The following is a 16,673-nucleotide window of genomic DNA, read 5'->3' as shown; positions in this document are numbered from 1 at the left end:
GTTCACACCTGTAATCCCAGCAATTTGTGAGGCTGAGATCGGCGGATCACCTGAGGTCAGGAGTTTGAGACCAGCCAGGCCAATGTGCTGAAACCCTGTCTCTACTAAAAATACAAAAATTAGCTGGGCATGGTGATGCACACCTGTAGTCCCCGTTACTTGGGAGGCGGAGGCAAGAGAATTGCTTCAACCGAGGAGGCAGACATTGCAGTGAGCCGAGATCACACCACTGCACTCCAGCCTGGGCGACAGAGTGAGACTCCATCTCCAAAGATTCCCAAGGAAGGCAGATTGGAAAAGCCTCAGAAGTCAACAATGGACCAGACTGACTCACGGACAGGCCAGTGATGTAAACATGTGAAGCACAGTGTGGGTAAGAGACAACAAAGATGGGTCACTGTGGAAAATGGGCAAGCTCCTACGAAGTCCAGTCGTTCCAATTCCAGAAAATAATCCTTTAAACACTGTAAGGGCCAAATAAAATACGTCTGCTAGACAACTCCCATCCTATCTGACGTTTCTACATATCAGTTATGTATGTAGTTTATCAGTTTACTGAATACCTGCTGGTTTTAAAAAGTCTCATTCTTGGCCTTGAGTTGACTAGGAAATGGGTGACAGCGCTAGAGGAGAGAAGAGAGGGGAGAGGAAGTAGCATGAAACATCCACCGAGATGGAGGGGTAATAAGGGAATCACAGGTTGTATCAATGTATGTAGGAAGAAAAACTTTAAAAACTTGAGCTCTAAACCCAGGGATCAATTTTATTCTAAGGATTAGGCTGTTTCCTGTGTGGCCATACAAAAGCAGCTGGAGTGCTTTCCGGCAATTCAAAGGAGAACACAAGTGGGCCTGGCTCCGTGCAAGCGTCACTGCATCATGTGGGCAGGCATCACCGAGGCAGAGCCACCGTGAGAAACAGAGAAGTCAAACAAAGGGGCTGATGAAGACTGTGGCCACGGATGTGCATGCATGCAGTCACTTTCCTCATTTAAATTTGCCAGAGGCAAAAGTGCCACTAGTCTCAAATTATGCTGGGAATTTCCCCCTGTCCCCACAGGGAGTGAAGCATAATTAAATAATTTCAAGTTAACCAAATTTTGCAGAAACAACTCTAGTCAAACATGTGTTTACATTTCTTTGTCCTGTCTCCTTTTTAGGGGACGAAGGGGTCACCTCTGCTATTATTTTGTTTTTGGCATCTCAACTGGGACATATCAGGTAAAAGATACAGGTTTTGGGATTAAGTTGGAGAAAACCCTAGCAAGTGGGATCCCTTGTCCCATTCTAGTGGCTCACGGACAGGGAGCTTTGGGGCTAGAAACTGAAAAGATACAAAGCAGCTGCCAGTTACCATTTCTGTGGTTTATGAGGACTGGAGGCCTGAATTTACAGATTTAACCTAGTTGTCTTTATCACTGAGACATTAGCTTGTATGAAGAATAGCTACATACACTATCAAAATATGACATCATGTTAGACCAGTAGCAGAGGCCAAGGTTGGTGGCTTTCAAGTTGGGCTGATAAGGAGGTACCTAGAGGTAGCATGAGAGGAACTTTATGCTGAATGGCATGAATCGGACTATTTTATCTTCAACCAAACCCACCCTAGTTTTATTAAGCTTAGGCTGAGATTTTGTTGAAATAAAAAAGGAGGTTTATTCTGTTGCTAGAAATGGGTGGTAACAATGGTGCTGGTGACAGAAGCCAAGTGGGCACACCTACAGTATTATTAATAAGTCTAGAATAATGTGCAGAATCCCTTCCATATTATCTCACATTGGTTTAAAGGATTTAAGCCCTGTGAGGGTAGGCAGATACCATATCTGTCTTATTCACCATCATGTTCGACACCTAGCATGGCAGGTATTCAATCAAAATTGGATGGATGGAGAGATGGGAGGGAGGGAGGGATGGAGGGAGGGAATAAATAAAGGAGAAGGAAGAAATGAGTGAATCAATTAGGTCTTCCAATGATGGGAACTGGAACTTGGCACTTAGCAAAAGAGAAATTCTAAAGAAATCAGTTCTATGCAATTTCACAGAACAGTGCAACTTCATGACTCCCAAGACTTACAAACATTTATCTATCCCTTGATGGCATATGTGAGCATCCTCATGGATAAAAAGAAATATAATACAATAAATTAGGAAGAGTCCTGGGCTGGAGACCAAGAAGTCTTAAGTGAGATTTTGTTTATTTTTCGTACTGAGAAGTTCCACAAGGAAAGGCAGGAAGTATGCCAAGTGAAGACTCTCAGCACCATCATACTTCATTTTGTTTAACCTTCACTGCCCAATTTGCTTTGTTCTTCTACATAGAACTACACATTTAGGCCGGGTGCAGTGGCTCATGCCTGTAATCCCAGCACTCTGGGAAGCCGAGGCAGACAGACTGCTTGAGTTCAGGAGTTCCAGACACAGCGAGGTCCCATGTCTACCAAAAATACAAAAAACTAGCCGGGCATGTTGGCATGTGCCTGTAGTGACAACTACTCAAGAGGCTAAGGACGGCCAGGGGCAGTGGCTCATGCCTGTAATCTCAGCACTTTGGGAGGCCAAGGCGCGCGGATCACCTGAGGTCAGGAGTTCAAGACCATACTGGCCAGCATGGTGAAATCCTGTCTCTATTGAAATACAAAAATTAGCCAGGTGTTGTGGTGGACGCCTGTAATCCCACCTACTCGGGAGGCTGAGGAAGGATAATCACTTGAACCCAGGAGGCGGAGGTTGCAGTGAGCCAAGATCGTGCCATTGTACTCCAGCCTGAGTGACAGAGTGAGACTCCATCTTAAAAAAAAAAAAAAAAAAAAAAAAAAAAAGAGCCTGAGGTGGGAGAATCACCTGAGCCCAAGAAGTGGAGACTGCATTGAGCCATAATCATGCCACTGCATTTCAGTCTGGGTGACAGAAGTGAGATCCTGTCTCCAAAAAAAAAAAAAAAAAAAAAAAAAATACACATTTAAATAAGTACTTTGGACTTTAAATCAGTCAGTGGTTTTCTTTCTTTCTTTTTTTTTTTGAGACGGAGTCTTGCTCTGTTGCCCAGGCTGGAGTACAGTGGTGCGATCTCGGCTCACTGCAAGCCCTGCCTCCCGGGTTTATGCCATTCTCCTGCCTCAGCCTCCTGAGTAGCTGGGACTGCAGGCACCTGCCACCATGCCCGGCTAATTTTTTGTGTATTTTTAGTAGAGATGGGTTTTCACCGTGTTAGCCAGGATGGTCTCGATCTCCTGACCTCATGATCCTCCCGCCTCGGCCTCCCAAAGTGCTGGGATTACAGGCTTGAGCCACCGCGCCCGGCCACAGTGGTTTTCAATTGTTATCAAACTGGAGAAGAAAGCCAGGCACGGCAGCTCACGCCTGTAATCCCATCACTTTGGAAGGCTGAGGCAGGTGGATCACTCGAGGTCAGGAGTTTGCGACCAGCATGGCCAATATGGTGAAATCCCATCTTTACAAAAATTAGTCAGGCGTGGTGGCACACACCTGTGATCCCAGCTACTCGGGAGGCTGAGGCACAAGAATTGCCTGAACCCAGGAGGTGGAGGCTGCATAAGCTAAGATCACGCCATAGAACTCCAGCCTGGGCAACAGAGTGAGACTCTGTCTCAAAAAAAGGGGTGGGAGGGGAAGAAGATAGTGGTGCAGGTAGGTGGAAGTCCAGACCTTTCCTGAACTTTTCAACCACAGCAGTACCCGTTTTGTCTGTCATTACACATTGGTCTTTATGTATGATTTTCCTTGAAAACAAGCGTCAGTTTTTCTTTAAAATGTTTACTTAAAGTTTAAAACCATAGCTAAGCCAAGAGAACAGTGGGGTCAAGTTAGCGAAACACCAAGCAGCTGCTTCTGTAAAAGATTGTTCAGGATACTGCAAAGTCGCTTAATGGCTGTCCTCCGATGGGTATCACGGCATCACAGTGGACGGACGGGGCGGGAGGGAGTGCATGCAGACCAAAACAAAACAGGAGTATTCAAAAACACCAGGCGATTTGAGGAGAAGCTTCAATCCCTTTGGTTCTCAGAAAATGGCTTAGTGAAGCTTTGCTGAAGACAAGGCAAGTGGCTGAAAACTGAGGAGAGGAAACGATGGCTGGCAGCGTCACTGCCCTTCTGACTCTCAGCAGTTTGCTTAAACTGAGCATTTGTCATGCACCCCCTTTTGACGGATCTGCTTGGAGCTTTGAAATCACAATGTGGTATTCTTAGTTTGCAGTGGGAATATCCTAAAAGACCTCCATCCTGGAAAATGTTTTTCTATTTGGGTGTGTCATGTGCAACAGTGCTCTTAGGGGGTGAGATTCGGTACTGGACAGCCTAAAGCACACCGTGGGAACACATCTCAGAGCGACTCAACTGGAGGACTGGAACTCGGACCAACTGCGGGGGCTACTGAAGACAAGTTTTACAGAAACTGCAGAAATCTAATAAAAAAGCCTGCAGAGCATCTTAAAATGCCTCAAGTCACAATAGATATCCTTCCATACCAGTTAGCTCGGCAAAAATTAAAAAATATTACAATACCAATTGTTGGCAGGCATGTAGAACAACAGGATCTTGTAGATACTACTGCTCGTATAAGGGTAATTTGGTATAACCATTTTAGAAAAGAAAATAGTATTAACTAGTGAAGTGGAAGGTATCTCTACTCTATGATCCAACAATTCCACACTTGGTATGTGTACCAGGTAACATATTCATATCAGCATCACTGAAATAACCAAAACCTTCAAACAACCTAGACAACCATTTAAAACAGAATGAATTAGCCAGGCGCAGTGGCTCATGCCTATAATCCCAGCACATTGGGAGGTCGAGGCAGGAGGATTGCTTGAGTCTAGGAGTTTAAGACCAGTGTGGGCAACACAGGGAGACCCATGTCTACTAAAAATTTTTAAAAATTGGCCGGGTGCGGGGGCTCACGCCTATAATCCCAGCACTTTGGGAAACTGAGGCGGATGGATCACGAGGTCAGGGGTTTCAGACCAGCCTGGCCAACATGGTGAAACCCCGTCTGTACTAAAAATACATAAATTAGCCGGGAGTGGTGGCAGGCATCTGTAGTCCCAGCTACTCAGGAGGCTGAGGCAGGAAAATCACTTGAACCCGGGAGGTGGAGCTTGCAGTGAGTCTAGACTGTGCCACTGCACTCCAGCCTGGGTGACAGAGCAAGACTCCGTCTCAAAAAAAAAGAAAAAAATTTTTAAAATTAAAATAAAAAAAGAATAAATAATGTACAGCAGAATAAATAAATGAACAAAAATGAGCTATACACAACAATATGGATGTATTTTACAAACATATCATTGATCAAAAGAAGGAAGACAAAATAGACTATATTAATTAAACATCCATACCACGTCCAAGAACTAAACTACATTGTTTAGGCATTAGGCATATGGTAAAACTATAAAGAAATGCAAGGATACGGTCATCACCAAAAACAGGAGAGTGAATACCTGGAGTGGGAGAGACAGTGAAGATCACAGAGAGGTTTCTCAAGGGCTTCTGGAGTTTTAGAAATGCTTTATTTCTTCACTGGGCTGGCGGGGCCATCGATGCTCCCTTTATAATTATGTGTTAAGCTGTATGTTTACATGTATGGGTGCTTATGTATGTTGTTTTGCACGATTTAAAAAAATACCTCAGTGGAGTTTTGAGACCAAACGTTTCAGCTGTTTCTTAAAAAGAGATATGCCGGAAGAGAACGCCGGCCTAGCCGAGGTATTTTTCAATACCCAGAAGATAATCCAAGCAAAAAGAATGGATTCATTCAAGATGCCTACTGGCTCCAATGAGACCAGGAAACCAGAGGAGAGTCTGCGAAGATGCAATACGGCTCGGTGCAGCCGTGGCTTGGTGCAACGGGCATGGCAACTGGAAGTGTCAGTGCGGTAGGGGCCTTCATATCATGGCTCAGCCACTCCCTATCTGAGTGTCCTTGGATAAGTTACTCAACCTCTTTGGGCTTCAGATGCACATCTGTAAAACAGGGCTCATAACAGTAACTACCTCACCGGTAGGTACCCTATACACTACCCTCACTGGGTAGTGTATAAAACACTTAGAATAAAGGTTGGCACGCAGCAGGTGTGTTCACTGCATGGATGGTCACTGTTAAGTGTTATCATCACCATCGCTAGAAATTGTAGGTTTCAAGAAGCCAATATTACGGCAGAACATTCGAGTCACTGAAGTCACAATGTAAGAACATGCTTTCATAGGTCCCAAGGAAAATGCTCACTACAGAATCTCTAGGGTCAAATTTTCATCATGGTTCAAAGCAAATGATCTCTGTAACTTTGAGTGGCCGAGGCAGGCAGATCACCTGAGGTCAGGAGTCTGAGACCAGCCTGGCCAACACAGTGAAACCTGTCCCTACTAAAAATGCAAAAATTAGCTGGGCGTGGTGACAGGCACCTGTAATCCCAGCTACTAGGGAGCCTGAGGCAGGAGAATCACTTGAACCTGGGAGGTGGAGGTTGCAGTGAGCTGAGACTGCACCACTCCATTTCAGCCTGGGTGACAGAGTGTCTGTCTCAAAAAAAAAAAAAAAAAGGACAAAAGATCATCTTATGGTGACTTTTATTGGATAAGAAGGTCACTTAGGCTCCCTCAGCAGGGCCAGACTTCCAGGATCTGAGGAGGTCAGGCAAGTCCAGATTCTACCCCACCTGCCTAGCTGGCTGTCTTCCTCATATACACTGTGTCTGCCCCTGGCTGGTGACGCCTCTACTGTGACAAGACATCTTCTCTTTCTCCAAATGTCTCTCTTCTCTCTCAATTAATGTGGCAGCAAAAACTATTTTATAATTTTTAATTTAAATATTTCATAATTTTTAAAATAAAGATTGATGCCCTCATTTTCCATTTTTAAGCAGACTTGTGAAACTTCTAGGTTTCTCTCAAACATAAACCAACCCCAAATGAATGAAGTTGCTTTGCATTTGTACATGATTCTAAGCTTCCCCCGACTGTGGGTCTGAGGCCTTCATTTGGAAAAAAGGTCCCCATTCATAAAGCAAAGCATGTTTTCAAACATATCGCTGCATTTTATGCTCACATCAATGCCAGCTAGAAGGCAAGGGTGGAATGCAGGTCTTTCAGGGCTTGAACACAAGTGCTATCTTACTGCTGGGATGTTATAAAAGCCAGTAACAGTAACAGTAACAACAGCAAGGACACTGACGCCACCAGGTGCTGTATCACCCGTCCTGCGTCCTTCGTTGCAGGAGCTTGTGGTTTGTCATAGCTCCTCTATGAAGAAGGTACTATCTTTATTCCCATTTCTAGGGCTCAGAGAGGACGGCAGATGGGTTTAAAGCCAAAAAGGTAAACTATGTCCTGATACAAAAATGGATTTTAGGCCAGGCGCTGTGGTTCACACCTGTAATTCCAGCACTTTGGGAGGCCAAGGCGGGTGGACCACCTGAGGTCAGGAGTTCGAGATCAGCCTGGCCAATGTGGTAAAACCCCATCTCTACTAAAAATACAAAAAAAAATTAGCCAGGCGTGGTGGTGGGTGCCTGTAATCCCAGCTACTTGGGAGGCTGAGGGAGGAGAATTGCCTGAACCTGGGAGGTGAAGGTTGCAGTGAGCTGAGATCATGCCACTACACACCAGCCTGGGCAACAAGAGCAAAACTGCATCTCAAAAAAAAAAAAAAAAAAGGATTTTACTTTTTCAGAAAACTGAGGAAAATCAGGATAGACAGCATTGGGAAATTAGAAGATGAATATATAGGGGTGACAACATTACCAAACAATGGCTACAAGGCTGAGACTACGACATCCATAGCTGGCTTGATCATGGTCAAATGGTGTGTGATAGCACCGAGATTCGCCCCACAGAATGGCCCTGAGCCCCAATTCACCCCGACTTTCTGGGGATATAAAAAATGAGAACAGTTCCACACAGGCCTCTATCCAGGGGCCTCCTTTAAATGCCTTTCTCCCGAATTCTGCTCTAGTAAATCCAGGCCAGCCACTCCAGCTGGCCCACATATTTCTAAAACCCTCCTGCTAGTAGAAGCCTTAAAGATCAAACTCCTCTCTCCGCATGCTGCACAGACTGAGATCCACATGCTTCTCCACCTTCCCTCCTTTCTAGTCTCCTGTCATCACTGCCTCTGACCAAAGGCACTGTCACCTGCTGACAGGGGACAGGTCAAGAGTGGGAGCTGAAAGCCATCAGTGTCCTTTCAAAGGGGCTCTGCGGCCCTTCGTAATTTGTGCTTTTTGTTCTTTTGTGAGGGAACAGGAAGCAGGGGCTGGAAGTCAGAGAGTAAAAATAGCAAGGCGAAGAGCCCCACAAAGTCTCTCTTGTGCTGGGAGCCTCTTGGGCCAAAAGCAATACTTGGTCTGAGAACAAGGAGCCCGTTTGTGAGCAGCAAGGACCGGCTCCTTCCAGCCACCTCAGGCGCCAGGGCTAGGGGCCTGGCTTCTGAACAAGGACCACTCCCGGGTGGGGCCCGTGTGTGAAGCAAGCCCACTTCTAATCACCTTCTTCCCCGTAGGTTCACTTGTAGACATCCAAGGGTCAAATGAAAACAGATTTGCTTCTAGCAGCAGCTGGAAATTTCCTCTCCTGCTGCGGAGGGCACAGGAAGGAGGAAGGGGTGAGCTGAAAGTCTAAATTTAGCAAGGTCTGTACTACAGAGCACAAGATTTCCCTCGGGTCCTCAGGAAGGCGGTCGCTCCCTTCCTCAACATTTGTGCACCCAGGGCTTTGGGTGTGAAAGGCACCGGGTGGAGAGGAAAGAGGGAAGGTGGCTTAATTCATTCAACAAATGCTTCCTGTCTACTCTGTGCCAGACACTGCTTTACAGCTAGGGGTGCAGAGGTGATGACAATAGATGGGGAACTGCACACATGGCCTAAGACACTGCTTCTCAAGCATGAGAGTCACCTGGAGGGCTTGTGAGAATGCACACTGCTGGGGAGCCTCGGTCACTCTGGAGTGGGGCCCAGGGATCTTCACTTCTAGCAATCCCCACTTCTGAGAACCACTGGCCTAGGAAAACAGAAAAGGTACTCATTCTTTTCTTTTTCTTTTTTGAGACTGAGTCTTGCTCTGTCGCCCAGGCTAGAGTGCAGTGGTACGATCTTGGCTCACTGTAACCTCTGCCTCCCAAGTTCGAGCAATTCTCCTGCCTCAGCCTCCCAAGCAGCTGGAACCATAGGCATGTGCCATCACGCCCACATAATTTTTTTGCATTTTTAATAAAGACGGGGTTCTGCCATGTTGGCCACGCTGGCCTCAGGTGATCTGCCCGCCTCAGTTTCCCTAAGTGCTGAGATTACAGGCTTGCACCACTGTACCCGGCCAGGTAGCCATTCTTTTTCATCAAACTCCATCTAACTACTGGTTCCACAGAAGAAGAAATGCGACGTGTGTATTCAGTCATTCATTCATCCACTTACTCATTCTTCTGTATTGATGACCTCCTATAAATGCCAAATATTATCTAGAAGCTGGGAATACAGCAATAAATACGAGAGGCAAACTGGGTAATGTGATCAGTCGTGTCTGGGGATAGGGTGGGCTATTTAAGAGGATGGTCTGGGAAGGCTTCTGAGGGAGTGAGGTCTCCCTAAAGTAGCAGAAGGGGCCAGCCTTGGGAAGGGACAAGAGAATAGCATTCCTGGAAGAGAGAACAGCAAGGGCAAGGTCATGTGGCTGGAAAAAGCCTGTATGTCATTACAACAGAAAAGTCACTCGATTGGGGTGAGAGGTCTGTGATAAGGTGTAAAGCCCCATTGGCTAAAGATTCATCCTTTAAGCAAAGGATTATCTGAAGCTATTATGTGATGTGATTTGTATTTTGAAAAGATCAGAAGAATAATCTGCACAATGTTCCCATTCTTGAAGGGATCTTTCTGATCTCTTACAAAGTCTTGGTGGCAGCTGCTACTACTGACTCTTTCGAGCAATGTTATTCTCGACCGAGCTTAATGCTTCAATCCAAACTATTTGAATTTAGCCTTAAAACTCTTTTTCAGGCTGGGCACAGTGGCTCGTGCCTGTAATCTCAGCTACTCCAGAGGCTGAAGTGGGAGGACTGCTGGAGGCCAGCAGCTTGAGACCAGCCTGAGCAACATAACAAGATTCCATCTCCCTCCCACAACCACAAAATTTTTTTTTTCTTTTTTTTTTCTTTGAGATGAAGTTTCGCTCCCGTCGCCCAGGCTGAATGCAATGGCACAATCTCGGCTCACTGCAACCTCTGCCTCTCGGGTTCAAGTGATTCTCCTGCCTCAGCCTCCCGAGTAGCTGGGATCACAGGTGTGCGCCACCATGCCTGGCTAATTTTTGTATTTTTAGTGGATGGGGTTTCACCATGTTGGCCAGGCAGATCTCAAACTCCCGACATCATGTGATCCACCTGCTTTGGCCTCCCAAAGTGCTGGAATTACAGGTGTGAGCCACTGCACCTGGCCCAAAAAATATTTTTCTAAACACAGTGGCTCTCCTCTTTTGCCTCTTTTTCTCTCTCTCACTACTTAGTCCCTTTATTTTTTCTGGCCCAACGTTTGTGTTGTCAGAATACAGCAAGTAGGGCTCTTCACTTCCTCCAGCTTCACCACCAATTTTGGAAGACAATCAACAGCCCAGAGCCAGGACTCTGGGTTTAGATCATGAATAGGTTTGCTGAGGGTTCCAGGCAGCAAACAGAGGCCGCTTAGAATCTGAGATGAAATCGTCCTCAACCAAAGGAACGGGCAGAAGCACTGACTATGGTAAGAAAGGGACAGGCCCCAAAGTGTCCAAAATTTGGAAGCGCCCAGGATCCTGACCCACCGGCCTACCAGAGGGGAGGAAAGCCTGCCCGCAGAGTTTCAAGGCCCTTATACTTCTTAATATGTCTTTCCAAGACATAGTTTAGGCCTTGAAATGTCTACCACAGCCTCAGAAAAACTGCACTTTGTATTCAATTGAGCTTCCCTGTGGTAGCATTATTTTAACAGTTGTCAAAAAAAGAAAAAAAAAAAAAAAACCTTAACAGTTCTGGGACTGTTAATTTCCTAACACCTTTCCCCATATTTTTCATTAAAAAATTAATGTTAAGATTTCTGAGTATCTTTGAAATAGGAAGCTATTTGTAGCTGAGGATTTTTCTGTTGAGGATTCTTGAGTAAATATTCCAAGAACTCAATACTTAAATGGTCCTTAAATTTGGGTTTTTTAACATTACATACTTTGTCTATTTTTATCAAGCATGTTGGCATAAAATCAACACAAAAGTTTCTTAATTTAAACGCTTAGAGGTATAGTCTTTGCTGGGCTTACTCAACTACATTTTTCTCGGGGCTGTATTACTATGGGGAACAGGAGCTCTGTAGCCACACCGACAGCCTGGAATTGAATCTAGCCCCAATGCCTGCTAGCTGGGTGACCTCAGAGAAAATGGCTTAAATTCTAATGACCCGTCTGCTCTCTGTAAGACAAGACTGATTTCAGCTCCTACCTCACAGGGTGGATGTGGAGCAAAGAATGCGGCGCAAAGCCGAGCACATAGTAATCACTCAGTAAATGTTTATTATCGTTAGCTATCAATTGTTACATTCATATGTGACTTTGGAAAAAATATTCTGTAATTCAAAACATTTTTTGAAATGCCATCAACCACAGTGTGTTTCTTCATTAAAAAATATGATTTCCAAGAGTCTGCAACAACCACCTTTTTTTTTTAAAATTATTAAAAAGGTAATTTGTACTTAGATCAAGAAAACTAGATAATAACACTGGCCATCCACATGTCAATTTAGAAATGACGTATCACGTGTGAACACATTTGTTTGAGTATATCATGCCTCTTTCATCAGAACGTGGCTGTTTTTTGTCATGTAGTTGACCCCTTAAAGAAACAGAAAGGAAGTCAGAACAAAATAGTTTAAATCTGTTTTCTATTTAAGACATTCTTGATGGGGGACTGCTTCTGCTCCACCTCATATTCCCTTTCTTTTTTTTTTGAGGCGGAGTTTCGCTCTTGTTGCCCAGGCTGGAGTGCAATGGCGCAATCTCGGCTCAACCTTTGCAACCTCTGCCTCCTGAATTCAAGCAATTCTCGTGCCTCAGCCTCTCAAGTAGCTGGGATTACAGGTGCCCACCAGCATGTCCGGCTAATTTTTGTAGTTTTAGTAGAGACGGGGTTTCGCCATGTTGGCCAGGTTGGTGTGGAACTCCTGACCTCAGGTGATCCACCAGCTTTGGCCTCCCAAAGTGCTGGATTACAGGCATGAGCCACCGCACCCGGCCTCCACCACATATTCTCATGAAAGTATGCAGATAGGATGTGATCAGAGGTTGGTAGAAGATAAAAGAAAATTATAACTCTCTGTTCAGAGACTATTAACCAAAACCAAACACAATATAGTCAGGAGGACTCTGCACATAAACTTAAAACTAAAAGGCATGAAATGTAAGCAGCTAAAAATTACCCAGATGGAAAATCTGTATTTGTAAATATTCACCCATCCATCTGTCCATCCATCCATATATTTATTTTTATTAAGGTTAATCAGATGACCTGGTTATAGAATATTTTAGACGTAATAAAATATTTTAATATTTTAATTATCACTGGAACGTCTAATTCTAAATACCTCCACACACAATAAAACACGTATTTTCTAACTAGTGATATTAAAGTCTTGAGATGAAGTGAAGTATAACCTAAGAACATTATTTCCTTTTAGAGTGTGCACATAGTATACCACATAGCACTACTGAGAACCTCAGGTTTAAGGGTCTTCCTTCCAAAAAAGTTTAATAAAAACTTAAAATCTGAGTAAAGATTTGTATTTTACTTTAAGAAAACTAGAGACAATTATGGTAATCTCAATTTTGTCTTCTTGAGAAACACTGGGAAAAAAACTGCATTGAAATCACAACCCTTAAAAATCCAAAAGCCGAAGCATAATAATGAAAGGAGAATGGGTGTAGGTGAGCATGGTCTTGAAATCAGCAATTTTTGATAATCTCCTATCTCTCTCCCTTTCTTCCTTTTTTGAGACAGGGCCTTGCTTTGTCACCCAGGCTGGAGTGCAGTGGCAAGATCACGACTCACTGTAGCCTTGACCTCCTGGGGTTCAAGCGATTCTCCCGTTTCAACCCCCTGAGTAGCTGGGACTACAGTTGCCCGCCACCATGCCCAGCTGATTTTTAAATTTTTTGTAGAAATGGAGTCTCATTATGTTGGCCAGGCTGGTCTTGAACTCCTGACCTCAAGTGATCCTCTCGCCTCGGCCTTCCAAAGTGTTGGCATTACAGGCATAAGCCACTGCACTCAGCCTTAAGTTTTGATAATTTTAAAAAGTAGAGATCACATCGTATTTAGATAAAATAGCTAGGCAGGCTTTATTACTTTTTCCTCCAGCTGTCTGCCTATCCTACTCCCCTAATGAGTGACAGCAATACATCCTGTTCAATACCAGGCAGGATTATTTAGGTTTGGCAGGAAAACTATCTAGTCACTCGTCCTAACTACAGTATTCCAGAAAGATCTATGATTATATGGAAATTAAGCTAAGGGTAACTGCACAACATCATTCAGAGAATGTGCCCTGCTGTCACATCCTCTGTCAACCCAACCTTTCAACTTCATTTTATTATTATTTCAGAGTGAGCAGCAGGAGAAGAGAAGACAAAATGCAACCAGGGGCATGAATCTTTCTTTGGCTTCCATACAATTAAACAGAGAGAATTACTAGTGGCATCACACTCTTTCAAGGTAGGCAGGTTTGAAAATATATTAAATGGAGACAATTTTCTTTTCTGTTATTTTGGCAGGATCTTCAATATGCTTTTCTCTTAGAGCTGCAGTCCTCTGGCTAGTATACAACAGCAACGATCACAAAATGGAAGCTACTTTAGAGGTTGCCTTGATCAACTCCAACGTCATTACTCTTCTAAATGGGCATGCCAGGACTTGATTTCCCGCTTAAGTTAAATACTTCAGCAAAAGATCATTATGGAGAATTTGGGCAACTGACACAGTATTCAACGACAATTTGGCCTTTTATCAGCATATTACAAGCACAAGCTGAAGTGGGCGTCATGTTTTGTAAAATCAAAATCTGTGTGGGAACATTATTATACTACACTCTCATAGATTAGAATGCATATTATATTATACATATGCATAGACCATATACATTTTATTTCTGATATAAGAACTACAGCATGCATTTCCAGAGCACTACAGGACTTCCAAAGAACTATAATTAATCCAATCTCATCTGATTCCACAAAATCTTGCTACAGATGCAGAGCAGGTATTATTCTCATTTTACTAAAGAAACAGATTTCAGCAATGTTAAATAACTTGATCAAGGTTAGGAAAATGCTTATCATTTGGCTGTGGAAAAATCCTGGTGTATTTTTGTTTGGGAGCCATCCTATTCGCGTAGCGTATTTTAAAGGTTAAGTGCCCTTAAAAAAATCAGTAGAACGGAGGTAAACTGTTCAGCCTGTCAGAGTGGTTAATGGACAAGCTTTAATATTTGATGTAAAAAAAGGATTTTAGACTATGGATGGGGAGGAGGAGTACAGAGAAAAATGTTTTTCTGAGATTATGTTGTAAAAACATACTTAAAGGGAACAGAGTAAAAGCTTCTTTCTTATTACTCCTCTGAGTAATAAGTGGAGTACCTCTACCTACATTAAAAAAAGAATGTGAGGCAGCCTATAGAAAACATATATTTCAGTCAATAAATAACACAAGAGAATAGACCCATGGGGTTAAGATATTTAAATTACTGATAAAAAAATTTACAAAGTTTTAGTTATCTAATAAAAGAAGTTCATCAAAAACTGTGTTCATCAATAGCCAGTCTTTCCTACAGCAATATAAACTTTTAGTTGGAAACATGGCTACCTTATATAAAGGCTACATTTCCCAGTCTCCCTTGCAGCTAGGTGTGACCATGCAAGTAAATTCCAACCATTGAAGTGTGAAGCTCAAGGACTGTATGGCAATTTCCAAGAGCCCTCCTTTTGGAAAAAAATGCAGTCGGGCATACTTTTTCCTTCTACCTGCAACAGAGATGCTATCTTGGACTATGAGGACATAGCCTAGGGACAGCAGAGCAGGGAGGCGGAAGAAATTTGGTTCCTGAAGTCTTTGTAGGGCAGAGCCATCATATCAGTGGACTGATACTGCCAGGCATCTATGTGAAAGGGAAATACATTTTTATTGTAATAAGTCACAGTTATTTTGGAGTCTTGTATTGCTAGTAGTTGAAGTTCATCCTATTTAATTCATCTCACAGCAGAAAACTAAATTTCAGACCTAGTATCTAGGAAAGAAATAGCTTCTAATGGATTAGCTTTGCAATCTCCTATTCAAACACAAACATATAAGCATCTAAATTATACAGTTGGGTTAAGAAACCTGATTCCCATCTGGCCTAAGACTCTTTCTAAAACATCATATTGTTAGAATATAACTTCATCGGTTAGACTCATTCACTTACCACCACTCACCAATCCAAGCATCTTAACCTCATTTCCAAGCATTGTCAAAAATGCAGACAAATGCAGACCAAATGCAGACACTGCATTGGGCTTATTTTTTCACAAACTTCAAGGAATACCTGTAGGATTCAGTCAACCACAAACAACATCCAGTCATTAATCTGACTCAAGGCTTTTAATTCTTTGATCTATGCCATTCTCCTCCTCAAGCCCCTCCAATTCTAGGTCAAGAGAGGAAAGCAAACATTCTCTAGGGGTTAACAAAATGGAAAAACCAATTAGCTGCCACACACCTGTGGAATACCTTGGTTTTTCTTTCCCAGCAATGAAAATGTGATATGCAGAGCTCTGAGTTTTTCAAAGATGCAGGAGCTATTGACAGAAAGGAGGCAGGGGTATTTGTGGATCCCATCTGCCAGGGATGCATGTATAGAAACTGCCATTTTTTTTTTTTACACTTCTCAAAAATAGAATCTAGCAAAAGACAATATTAGGTAATTGAGCCAAAATTCCAGGAAAGGACCAGTAAATGAAATAATTATTCTCAAAATTTTCAAACAATAATTCATGCTCAAAGTTTAGAAGGACATCCTCCTTTCTGTAAAGATGAGAATATGGAACTGTCTGGTGTTTAAATTGCAAATTCTCAGTTGCAAAATGTTCAAAAAGGTCTCTTATCGATGCCATTAATCATAAATTGAACAGATCTAAGTTCCTTAAAGCAAAGACCAGATTTGTTGTTCTTTTCACTATAATTAACCAAGGTACTGCAAACATGTCCCATACGTCATAGGTGGGCAATGTAAGTTTTCTGAATATAAGAGAATGTATTTGGGAGTGGTCCCCTTTTCTTTCTATCTCATTCTGAGAAACTACAAAGGTTGCCTAGACAATACCCATATGAATGGGAAAGAGGAGGACAAAGAAGTGGGGGAAGGAAGGAAGGGAGGAAGGGAGGAAGGGAGGGAGGGAGGGATTCGGGTGGGGGTTGGGGAGTACATACCACCATACAGCCTGCATGGGGAATCTGAGTCCTCCTTTGCTATGACATCCAAAAAAGATTCAGAAATGCTGTTTGCTATTTTTTATTCACCCACAAATGTACTAGTTAACCCACTAGGCCTCGAATTCCAGCCAGTAGCTAAAATTATTTTCCTATGAGAAAAATGCTCTTGAAGCGTTAGAGGTTTCTTA

General features: G+C 43.2%; 1 protein-coding gene across 10 annotated transcripts in view; it reads right to left on the bottom strand.

Annotated features, from left to right (window-relative positions):
- LOC105487718 (amyloid beta precursor protein binding family B member 2) overlaps positions 1 to 16,673 on the bottom strand; it is a 410,283-nt gene that overhangs the window by 135,803 nt on the left and 257,807 nt on the right. The gene's annotated exons all lie outside the window — the stretch shown is intronic.

The sequence above is a fragment of the Macaca nemestrina genome, chromosome 3 (genome assembly GCF_043159975.1).
Source record: "Macaca nemestrina isolate mMacNem1 chromosome 3, mMacNem.hap1, whole genome shotgun sequence".
Lineage (NCBI taxonomy): Eukaryota > Metazoa > Chordata > Mammalia > Primates > Cercopithecidae > Macaca > Macaca nemestrina.
This window is presented reverse-complemented; position numbering and strand designations above follow the sequence as displayed.